The 11,266-nt window shown below is 42.3% G+C and overlaps 1 long non-coding RNA gene across 2 annotated transcripts in view; it reads left to right on the top strand.

Annotated features, from left to right (window-relative positions):
* The first annotated feature begins 3,817 nt into the window (after positions 1 to 3,817).
* LOC140690146 (uncharacterized) overlaps positions 3,818 to 11,266 on the top strand; it is a 242,317-nt gene continuing 234,868 nt past the window's right edge. For both annotated transcript variants that reach the window (XR_012065330.1, XR_012065331.1), the window contains exon 1: positions 3,818 to 3,967. This is a non-coding gene — a long non-coding RNA (uncharacterized lncRNA). The remainder of the gene's footprint in view (positions 3,968 to 11,266) is intronic.

Genomic DNA, 11,266 nt, shown 5'->3' with positions numbered 1-11,266 from the left:
CTGCTGCGCCTACCCTGACATGTCATGTCAAGTTCATAGTTTACGTTAGGGTTCATTCTATTTTGGGGTTTTGACAGATGTGTAATGACAAGTATCCACTATTAACAGTACCATCCAGAGCAGTTTTTCTGTCCTAAAAATCCTCTGTGTTCCACCTGTTCAGCCCTCCCTCCTCCAACTCCTGGTGGCCCCTGGTCTTGTTACTGTGTTCGTAGCTTTGCCTTTTCCAGAATGTTGTAGAGTAGGGATCATGTCATAGTCTGTGGTCTTTTTGGATTGGCTTCTTTTACTTAGTAACATGTATTTGTTTCCTCCTGTTTTTAATGGCTTGAGAGCACATTTCTCTTTATTGCTGAATAGTATTCCAGTGTCTGGATGTACCACAGTCTATTTATCCGTTCACGCACTGAAGGACATCTTACTTGCATCTTAGTTGGCAAATATGAGTGAAACTGCTAAAAACATCTGTGTGTAGGATTTTTTTTGTTTGTGTGTGTGGACATAGAAGTTTTCAACTCCTCTCAGTAAATACCAAGGAGCGATGGTCTGCTGGATTAGTGAAATGAGTATCTCGTTACTTCATTAGACAGTTACATTTTTCCATTTATGAATAGTTTAAATACACCAAATATATCTAATATTGACATCATTTTTGTATGAGTAAATAATTGTTAAGTGTTAGAGAATGATGATTTTTTAATTCCGTCATTCCTTCTACATCGTTAGCTAGCTTTCTTCCATCAAGATCTGTCTTTACTTGGTTTCCCTAAAATACAGTGCCTCCTGGGAATGCTTACCTATTTCTCTTTAGTTACCGATTTTCTAAGTAAGGAGTTGGTTTATTAGATGCCTCATAAAGAGGCTGTTTTGGAGTTCTTGCTTTTTCTTGACTGAACTTTTTATTGAGATAATGGTAGATTCACATGCACTTGATACAAATAATACTGAGAGTTTCCTGTGTACCCTTTACTGAGTTTCTTACAGTGTAAACTACAGTACAGTAACATAACTGAGATACTGACATTAATGCAATATACCTCATCTTACTCAGATTCCCCTAATTTTGTTTGTACTCATTTGTGTGTGTGCTTGTGTATTTAGTTTTATACAGTTTTCTCACATGTATTTACACCACATCCAAGACACTCACTACAAGGATCCCTTGAATTGCCCTCTTGTGTATACACTCCCCACAACCCCACTCTGTCAGTGTGGCAATATCATGTACACATACATGCTGTATGCAGAGAGAGCTGATGGCTACTCTGTTTATTGATTTTTATAAAAGGGTTTATATAGGACATGCATGATGCCTCACATACCATCTAAGTTGTAACAATGTTAATAATCTTAAGCCATTTAGGTTCCCAGGCTCCTGCAGTAAGCACAGGATGTTACATGATCAAGGACAGATTGTTTTAAAGTTCGTCACAAAACTTCATTAAGTAGACCATCTCTGATCCAGCTGGCCGTGCCTGTCTTAGGTTGTCCTCCTCTGAGGATCTTACCCGTCACTGGCTCTCCAGCCGTCCACACTGGACACATTACATAGGCCATCTCTGATCCAGCCGGCTACGTGACATTTCTCACAGCTTGTTTATCAGTTTAGCCCATGGGTTATTCTCTAGAGCCTTCAGGTGGGGGCCTACACACACCCCGTCATCTCTTCCCGACCCCTACCCTAGCCAGTCACAAACCTGTTCTCCATTTTTAGAATGCTGTCATTTCAAAAATGTCGTATCAAGGAAGTCATACGGTATGTGACTTTTGGGGACTGTGTCTTTTTTCTAACTCAGCGTAATTACCTAGTGCTTCATCCAAGTTGTCACATGTATCAATAATTCACATTCTCTTATTTTGGGGGATTATTTGGAATGCATACCTTTTCATTGATTAAATGCACTTAAATTAACTAAACTCATTATTATTTTTGGTGCTGAAGCTGTCATAATTTTGATATGTGGAATCACCTTCCAACTGGTGCCTGAACATTTTTTATACAGTCCTTTCATTTTAAAATAATCAGTTTATTTATTAAATTATGCCATTATTACCAAAAAGTGCATGTCATAAATGTATGGTTCAGTGGAACTTCAGAAACGAAGCAAAGTTGAGATCAGGAGAATGAAAATGACTGGCCCTCCAAAATCCTTTGTGTGCCCCCTCCCAGTCACTATTCCCTCCCCACAACTGGCCTGACACCACAGATTAGTTTTGGCTGTTTTGGGACTTGATGTAAATGGAATTTCACAGCATGTGTTTTTGTTGTTGCTCAGCATTGTGTTCATGAAGTTCATGTTGTTGCATGTAGTGGTTGTCTGTTCATTTTCATTGCAGTGTAATATTCAGTTGGGTTAATGTACCATTGTGCTACCGATGGACACTTCAGTTACTACCAGGTTTGGATACTGCAAACAATACTATGAACATTCTTATATGCATATTTTGGTGCACATAAATATAAATTTCTGTTGGATAAAAACCAGGAATGGAACTGCTAGATCAAAGAGCATGTATATCTTTGGGTTTAGGAAATAGTACCAAAGAGTTTTAGAAGGAGATTGTACCCATTTAGACATTTGTCAGCAGTGGAGGAGAGTTCCAGCTGCCCCGTATCCTGACAACCACTTGGCATTGTCTGTCTTTTAAAATTTAGCCGTTCTGGTAAATACAGGCAGTCCTATCTTTGTAGAGTTCTGATACTCATGACTTTTAGCTACCACAGTTTAGTTACACCAGTCCCCCAGAAACATTGTTCTAATTTCAGTTACCGTGGGATATCAACTGCATAAAGCAGACTTGGCTGCTGGCTTTTTAGTGTGAAAAATGGTTACATAAATAACAGGTGCACATCGTGATCTGTGACTGATCCTGCCTCTTCTTTCATAGTCTGTTGGAGACGGGTCACTGTGCATCTAGGATTCAGTTCCCCTGTAGGCAGCAAAGTGTGTTGTTGTGTCACCTCCTTGTCTCCCAGTGATAAACCCACATGATTTTTTATATAAAAAGATAATTGACAGAGAGAATTGTCTAAAAAGGATTACAGTACAGCAAAGGAATGAAAACTGATAACCTCAAAATAAATTTTGATGTGATTAGAAGATTTGAAAATGATGAGAGTAAAGTGAAGATAGGATGGACCGAGGCCTTTGTGGAGCTCGGTGCAAACCGTATTGAAATGGTCTATGAATATAAAGACAAGGTAGAGAGCCTCTTTCAGCTTAAATTGCACTGTGGGTAGAAGGCTGCATATGATTGCAATGGAGTGTTTACTTCTACCTTGGATTGAAGACTGCAGAAAGGAAAAAGTCAACCATTTTGGCCAGCAGGCAAGTCAAAGTGTTGAAGTTAGTTGCCACATTGAAAGAAAACAGTGATTACAGGGAGATGGAAGGAGACCCTTTATGCCAGCATGGGCTGGTTTCATCCTTTCAGCAATTGGCATGAGTCAACAAATGTGATTGATCTAGTGACCCTGCTAATGCAGATTAGGATGCTGCTGTGAAATGTGTACCCACGTTCTAAGAGTTAGTTAAGGCAGGTGGTAATGATGATCATCAGATATTTGTTGTTGATCAGACAAGTCTTTGTTGGAAGGGATAGTGGGTTGAAGGGTGATTCCAAAGAGATGTCCATGCTCTCTCTAATCCCCGGAGTCTTTGAATATTAATGTCGCAAAAGATGTGACTAAATAGAGAGAATAATGCTAGGGTGAGATTATCCTATACATACCTGGCTGGGCCCCAGATGCAATCATATGCATGCTTACAAAAGACAGAGAGAGTTTTGAGACAGACGTGCAGAGGAGGACAGACAGACACGCAGAGAAGAGGCTGAGATAAGGAGGTAATGTGGCCTCAACAGCAGAGATTGGAGTGATGTGGCCGCAAGGTAAGGACTGCTTGGAGCCAGCAGACCTTTATATGAATCCAGCATAACTGCATGAAAGCAGTCATCAGTCGAACAGGTAAGATCTCCTTTGCTGATGCTTCTACCTGCTGGCTTGCTTCTCTCCTCGGTAAGTGGAGAACCGTTTTTTTTAGCATTCCTTTGTGTTTGGTGGGAATCCTTTGATTTTGCTGTGGGCTCGGGATGCAAGCCGCCTCCTGATACCCGGCCCTTGGGCCTGCATGGAAGAGTGATGGATAAGACCTCACTGATGGACACGAACGTGTGGGCTGTTGAGGGCTGGGCTGGGGCGGGCTGTAAGGCTGTCGGCATGATTGACGCCTTCTTGGGCCTTCAGTTTTTCCTGTCTTTCTGTTGACCCTACCCAGGACTGAACTGTGGAGTAAATCACTTCCCTGTCATCAAAGGCTTTGTAATAGGTATTGTTCAATAATCATTAGGACCAGGTGGCTTCTGTTAGTTCCCAAACCATGATGAAAACCTTCCTTGATGTATTCCCGGCGCCCACAAGACTCGTTACCTGTTCATATGAAGTCTTGGCTTCAGAACGCATGTCCTGTTTCTAAGCACTACCCCCACACCCTAGGTTAACTATAAAATTGTCCCGGTGGCCCCCCCAGTGATGTGGAGTGCAGCTGTGAAAGCTTCTAGATGGTTGTCCACCTGATCCCACCCTGTGAGTAAGTTACCCTGTAAGAAACAGATGCATTGATCACCCAGAGCTCCCTGTCTCATTTTTTGGTCTCAAGATGCCTTCCCAGTTCAGTGGGCACTTTTCGTTCCCTCCTTCCTCCAACGGAGAGAGTATATTTCTGTGTGTTAAGCCACCCTGTTAGTAATAATTTATACTGGCATCCTAGGATGAAGGCAAGTCAGGTGGGCAGAATAATGGCCCCACAAGGGGCCCACACTCTTCCCGAGCACCTCTGTGTTGTACGGCAAAGGGGAATTAAGGCTGTAGACGGAATTGAGGGGCTGATCAGCTGGCCTTCTAATGGACAGATTATTCTAGGTTAGCTGGGAGGGCCCAGTGTTATCACAAGGGTCCTTAAATGTGGACAGGGGAGACAGGAGAATCGGGAAATGTAAACATTCTTTCAGTTCCTTCTCATCTGCAGCAAATATTCCACTGTGACATAAACATAAAGCACTATGTTCTGAAGTCAGCTGGGACCAACTTTTCCTGTGTGGTTTGGGTTATCAGTTTGATATACAGACAGGTTCATTTGTTTCAAGTTGTTTAAAAGTAAGCATGTTTTGAGAAAATTTGTTTTTATTTATTGTTTGGAGTATGTAGTTTATCCTCATTATTCAGAAGATAAAATTATACAGAAAGGTCCTGAGTCCACTGAAGCTATGCCTACTCCCACCCGATTTTTCTTTGCTTTCTGTCTTACACACACACACACACACGTATACGTATGTGTATACACACACATCTATACATATACATAGAATTTTAAAAATTATTTTCTCTTTCTTGTGCTTATTTTTACAAATACTAACACTTGTGTTCCCACGTGTGTATCTGTATGTTCTTACTCCTAGTCCGCACTTGTTCCGCACACGGAGATAACACTGTGTATATTGCTTGGTGCTTTGATTTTTTTTCCCTTAGAAATACATCCCAGTGATGCTTTCATAGTAGCACATAGAGCCCTCGGTCTTCTTCTGTTCCTTTGTTTGTTTCTCACCCCTGCATAGTGTTCCACAGTGTGGATCGCTTCCTAACTTGCTATTTCAAACAATGTTGAAACCAAGAGCTCTGAATAAACTTCACTTTACACTTTTGCAGGTGTGCCTGTAGGATGGATTGCTAGATGTGGGCTTGATGGATCAAAGAGTAAATGCATTTAGCAATGTCAGATTTGCCAAACTCTTGCTTCTAGGTTTGTTCTCTTTCTGTTCCCATGTCTGAAGGCGCTGCTACCCGGTGTGGCCAATAGTCTGCGTTGTTAACTTCTGGGAGTTTAAAAAAATCTGACAAATGAAAACTAGGGTTTGGGAGTACTTTCTTTGTCAGTTGGGTATTTTTTCATTTGTTTAAGGGCCATTTATAATTCTTTTTTGTGAATTGTTATTTATGCTCTTCACCTGTTTTTCTGTTGGTTTTTCTTCCTGATTCCTACTAACATTTATTTATATATATTAGTCAGATGAACCCTTTAACTATGACAAGTGTCCTAAGTATTGTTTTCTCAGTTCGCTTTTTGTCCCTTGATTATTTATGATTTTGCGGGGGCCATGCATAGTTTTAAAAAAGTAGTTGAGTTTATCAATATTTCCTTTTATGATTTCTGAGTTTTGAGTCATAGAAAGTCCTACCACAGTCCAGCTTTAAAAGTAAAGGAATTCTGTGGCAATGAATATACATATGTTCATGTATAACAAAAATTGTATGCTACACTGGAATTTGACACAACATTGTAAAATGTCTATAAATCGATAAAAAATGTTAAAAAATACAAATAAAGGAATTCACACATATTTTCTTCTGATGGTATATAGTTTCACTGTTTACTGTTAGATCTTTGATTATTCGGATGAAGTGACAGAAACCTCAGCGATAGCTAAGAACACCAGCAGCACACTTGCCCTGTGGTTCAGCAGCCCCCAGTTTATGTTTGCAGTATAAAACTTTTAATTTTACCTTTTTAAGTGATTACCAGTCATTACCAGCATCATTTCTTTCCAAAGTCCATTTTTCATGCACTTCCTTGAAATTATGCCTTATCATACACTAAATTCTCATGTATTTTTGTGCATTTCTATCTTTCTACTATGTTTCCTGGTTTGTCAGTTTACTCATGGGCCATACTGTTTTGAATATTGAGGCTTTGTTTCACTATTCTTTTCCACCATTTTCTTATTTATTTATTTTTCTTATAAAATTTAGAGTCAACTTTTTTTAGCTCCAGAAAGAAAACTGTTGGTATTTTTATTGGGATGAAATGGATGTGTTAACAGAGGAAGGACTGACATCTTCAGGAGATGGCCACACCTTCTAGGCAGACCTTCTTATCCAGAAGCCCGGTATTTCTTTCCTGATGTTAAGGTCTAATTTTGTGTTTCTCAGCCGTATCTGCAAGTTTCCTAATACTGACTGCTCACGTTGGAACCCTTTTTTAAACCACTAATGTAAAAAGTTGGGCTGTGCTGTTAAGAAAGTAAAGCCCCACAGCCCAGTCACAAAACGCAGCCCAGTCTTGTCTGTCACTCACACAAAGACCTACGGGGGTCAGTGCGCTCCGCGGGCCAGGCTGCCTCCTCGCTGTGGTGCCACCGCCGGTCACACCACCCACATCTGACCTTGCACGAGAATTAGTCCTGTGGCCTTGCCTGCCTGTCGGGGGATGTCCAGTTGTCATGTGAGAGCCCTGTATTCTCTTAGTTACATCTTCTGTTTATAGGTATATTATTGTGTTAATTTCTCTATGTTAACTTTATATCCTATTAGTGAGTTTTCTGACTGCAGCTTTTCAGTTGATTTCCTTGCATCTGTGTCATCTGGAAATAGGCATAGTTTCCTCTCTTGCTTTTCGGCCCTTGCACGTGTGACGTCTCTTGTCAGATGTGCTGACTGCTGCCCCCCAGGGCAGTGCTCAGCAGCCGGGGTCGCAGCGGGCAGTCCCGGCCTGTTCCTACTTGCTGTGCTGCCCCATGAGATGGATGCTCTGCCCACACTCCTGCCTGTGGAAGCATGCCTCTGACCTAAATTAGGTGGGGATCACCTGCAGCCTCTCTCCCTCCCAGGCCCGTGACGCATTTTACTGTCCAGTTCTCCTGAACCCTGATATGGCCTGGAGCCTTTCCATCCTTACCAGATACTAGTCGCATGTGAAAACTGGGGTGAAGTGTAGCTGCTATCCCACACTTAAACCCGAACTGTGGCTGCAGAAATTGCACCGATTGAGTCACACTTTTAACCCAGGAGACACACTGAAGTTCTGATAAGTTTTGATAATGACACAACTACTGAACTTACTAAAAAATACTAATTCTTGGTGCTGCTAGGGGGACACGTCCTGTAATAAGCACAGTCTTCTAGAACTTGAGGCGGGCCTCTGTGACTGCATATGTGTAAGACTCACTGATGTGAGGCCCAGGCCAGACCCCCTCCCTAGTAGCCCTTCCAGCCGCCCTGCACCACATCCCGGGATGGGCAGGTCCTCTGTCCAGCCACAGCTCAGGTTCCGCCTCCTCCTTACGGCACACAGTGACACCTCTTTTTCTGACTTATTGTCTGAGCCCATTATTTTTCCCCTTGTACTGATAATTAACTCCAGGTGTAAATGTGCACTCTTCTCCCAACTGGTTTGTAAGCCATTCATTTATTCAACAAATATTTTTCAAATACCTGCTTTGCTGAGACCTGTGTGCCAGGCTCCCAGGATACAGCTATGACAAAGCACTAAGCATTTTTGCTCAGAAGTTTAGTGAAAGTCACATAGGAAATGATTAATTGAGCAAAAAATATTTTATTTCAGTTGTACATGACAGAGGAAAGATGCAGGCTACTCAGAGAATCTAAAATAGATCTTACCTGGAGGGTTGATGTACTTTGTCACCTGCAGCATTGTTTGCATGGGAGGTAAACAATAGCTATTTATAATTGACGAGTAAACAGATCAGGATTTATGTCATCCGTAATGTTCAGAAAGCCTGATTCTTACTGACAAATGGAGAAAAAATGGCAATAGGTTTAAAGATGAACACTTTGAGGGTTTCTTACACTTAAAGAAAAGCTTAGACTGTATAGATATACGGTTTCCTTTTGCCTTCTGGAATTTACTAAAACATGTCCCATGATTCTGAAATGGAATTACAGGACAGTGATGGATCTTTTGAGGTTATTTGATCTTTTGCCATAAGTTTGACAAATCAGATTAAACTTCACTAGCCAGATAAAGCCAAACCCAAAGAAACAGTGTTTGCTAACATGGTGGCCTAGAAGTCTTGGCAGAGAACTCAATATTTTGGGCTGTTATGAAATTTTCATAATTGCACAAGTCGTCTTTGAAACTCTTACAGCATAATAGGTACAAGGTTAATTATAACAAATGCATTTTGCTTGGTTAAATCAAACTGATAGTGGTAGTAGACAATTAAATAAAACTCATTTTCAAGAAGTATTTTTAGCTGACAATAGAAATATACATCTGACCCACTTTAGTAAAATTTACAAAGGAATGCCCCCTCATCATCATGCGGGCGTTGCATTTACCCAGTATCCTAACACAAAGAACTTGTGAGACTGACATGAAGACATCGTAAGGGTGCTCAAAATGAGGCTGATGGCTGCCTTGTATGCCTAAGGGACCAATGGGAACCTAGAGCTTGGGGAGGTCACGCACAGGCCACACAGGGGACCCCAAGCTGGACCCAGTCCCCTCACTCACAGCCTAGTACTTTTCCCGCCACCACACATTTGAAAAATGTCCACAATTAACTATCTATAAAACTGAAACCACACCTATGGGTGAAAACAACTCTATTAGAACAAGATCCGTTTAAGAGAACCCGGGGCTGTGGAAGGTTAACACTGCAGTGATTCAGATCGTGTGAATCCCAAGGGCTTTAAAGGGTTAGAAAGTTATGTTTCATTAAAATAATCCACTAAAATGGCTGCATGTGTGTCTTTATTCAGAAAACATAATCTCTTTCCCAGAATTGAGCATTCCTCCCTGTGAGCAGATTTGAATGTTGTTACATTGTGACGCTCTCTCTCTAAGAACCGGAGGTTTGGCCCAGAGTGGATTTCTCAGTGGCCTTGTTCACTCTAGGCATGGTGTATTTTGAAATGGTCACAATTCTGGGTGACTGAGGAGTTTCAAATCTCTGATGCCACCCTAACCACATCTTCATGTTTTCTCTAGCTTCCTGATTAGTGTGGCTTGTGCAAATGGCAAACCATAGAGAACCACACAGAATAATGTGTTTTGACAGCAGGTGCCAGTCCCTTCATGGGGGCTGCTTCTCTGCCGTCTTCTCCAATCTCAGCTCAGGGATTTATTCCTTCCTTCCTTTCTACATCCACTCCCTCCCTCCTTCCTTGCCTCTCACTTTTATTTTATTAATTTATTTTTATGTATCAGGGATTTCTATGTTCACATGATTGCACCCTGGATACCAGCAACTGTATGGTTGTAAGAGCCCAGCAGAAAATTCTTAAAATTAGGATAATTCAAGGGAAGTTGAATAAAGAGACTATTTGCAGAAGTGTGGGCAGGGCTTTAGAAAACCAAGTGGGGGAGTGCAGAACACAGTGGCTGGAAACAGCAGGTGCGTGGCCACCCCTAGTTCTAAAGAAGCACCGGGGGGCAGCATGGAGCCGGGAGCACTCTGGAACCTGAGACCTTCAGTCCAGCGCAGGGAAAGAGCCAGCACAGGGGCTGTTTATCAGTCACCCACAGGCCCGTCTCAAGCCCGGCAACCTGAAGAGAGGCAGGTAGTGGCCATCAGTTCTGGCAAAACTTGACTGTTTCAACACAGTGGCTTCTGAACTCTAGCACACTTAGCTTTGTTCCCAGAAGCTCCCAACTCCTGGCCCTCCCTTTGGCTTCCCTGCCTCGGTATCTGTTGAGCAAGCTGGTTTTGGTTTTGTAATCTCGTGTTACTCAGAGTACCTTTTCAAGTAGGCACAACTAGAACAAATGCCGGATACCTGCTTGCCAAAGAAAGGAGGAGGCACAGTTAGCTTTCTCTTGCCTTGACTGATCCTGTTCAGCCTGTCACTCTGGTTCGCTCGGCACTCCTGGGCCCTGTGACCCAGGTTCTTCTTTGGGCGGTAACCCTGGCTTCTCCCCTCAGGTTGTCGGTTTTTATTCTGTCCCTATCCTGACTGGGTGGCAGGAGCTCACTGCTGGGCAAGAGGGACATGCGGAGATCGGTATCCCAGAGGCATTGGCTTTTCTACCTTTTTTCTTTTAAGAATTTTTACCTCCTCCCCCAGATTCTCACTTTTGGAAGCATATTTTCAGTATAGCGATTCTGTTAACGTCTTTATATGGAAGATGCCATGGCTCATATTTAACTCTTTCCTATACATTTTGAGACTGTTTGCATACTTAACTGCTTTCTTGTTCCAGGCAGAAACTCCCTTCTGAACTTACAAAGTTGGACAAATGCCAAATTCGGTCTTAAGGAATGAAGAGGTGAAATGTGGTACAAGGTCACACAGTCCTAACATCTTCTCAGGCTGGGTTTCTGGTTGTGATGGACCAGGTGATAGGCCCAGGGCTGACGTGGTGGGTTGGCTCCTGGACTGCGCTGAGCCCCTGCTGTTCTGTCAGCTGTCCCCGGGCCCTGCGATGATGCCTGGGACAGGACCAGGGAAGGCTTGGAGCTCATGGTTGAT

The sequence above is a fragment of the Vicugna pacos genome, chromosome 29, assembly GCF_048564905.1.
Source record: "Vicugna pacos chromosome 29, VicPac4, whole genome shotgun sequence".
In the NCBI taxonomy this organism is placed as follows: domain Eukaryota; kingdom Metazoa; phylum Chordata; class Mammalia; order Artiodactyla; family Camelidae; genus Vicugna; species Vicugna pacos.
Note: the sequence above shows the minus strand (reverse complement) of the source record. Positions and strands in the feature narration are given on the sequence as shown.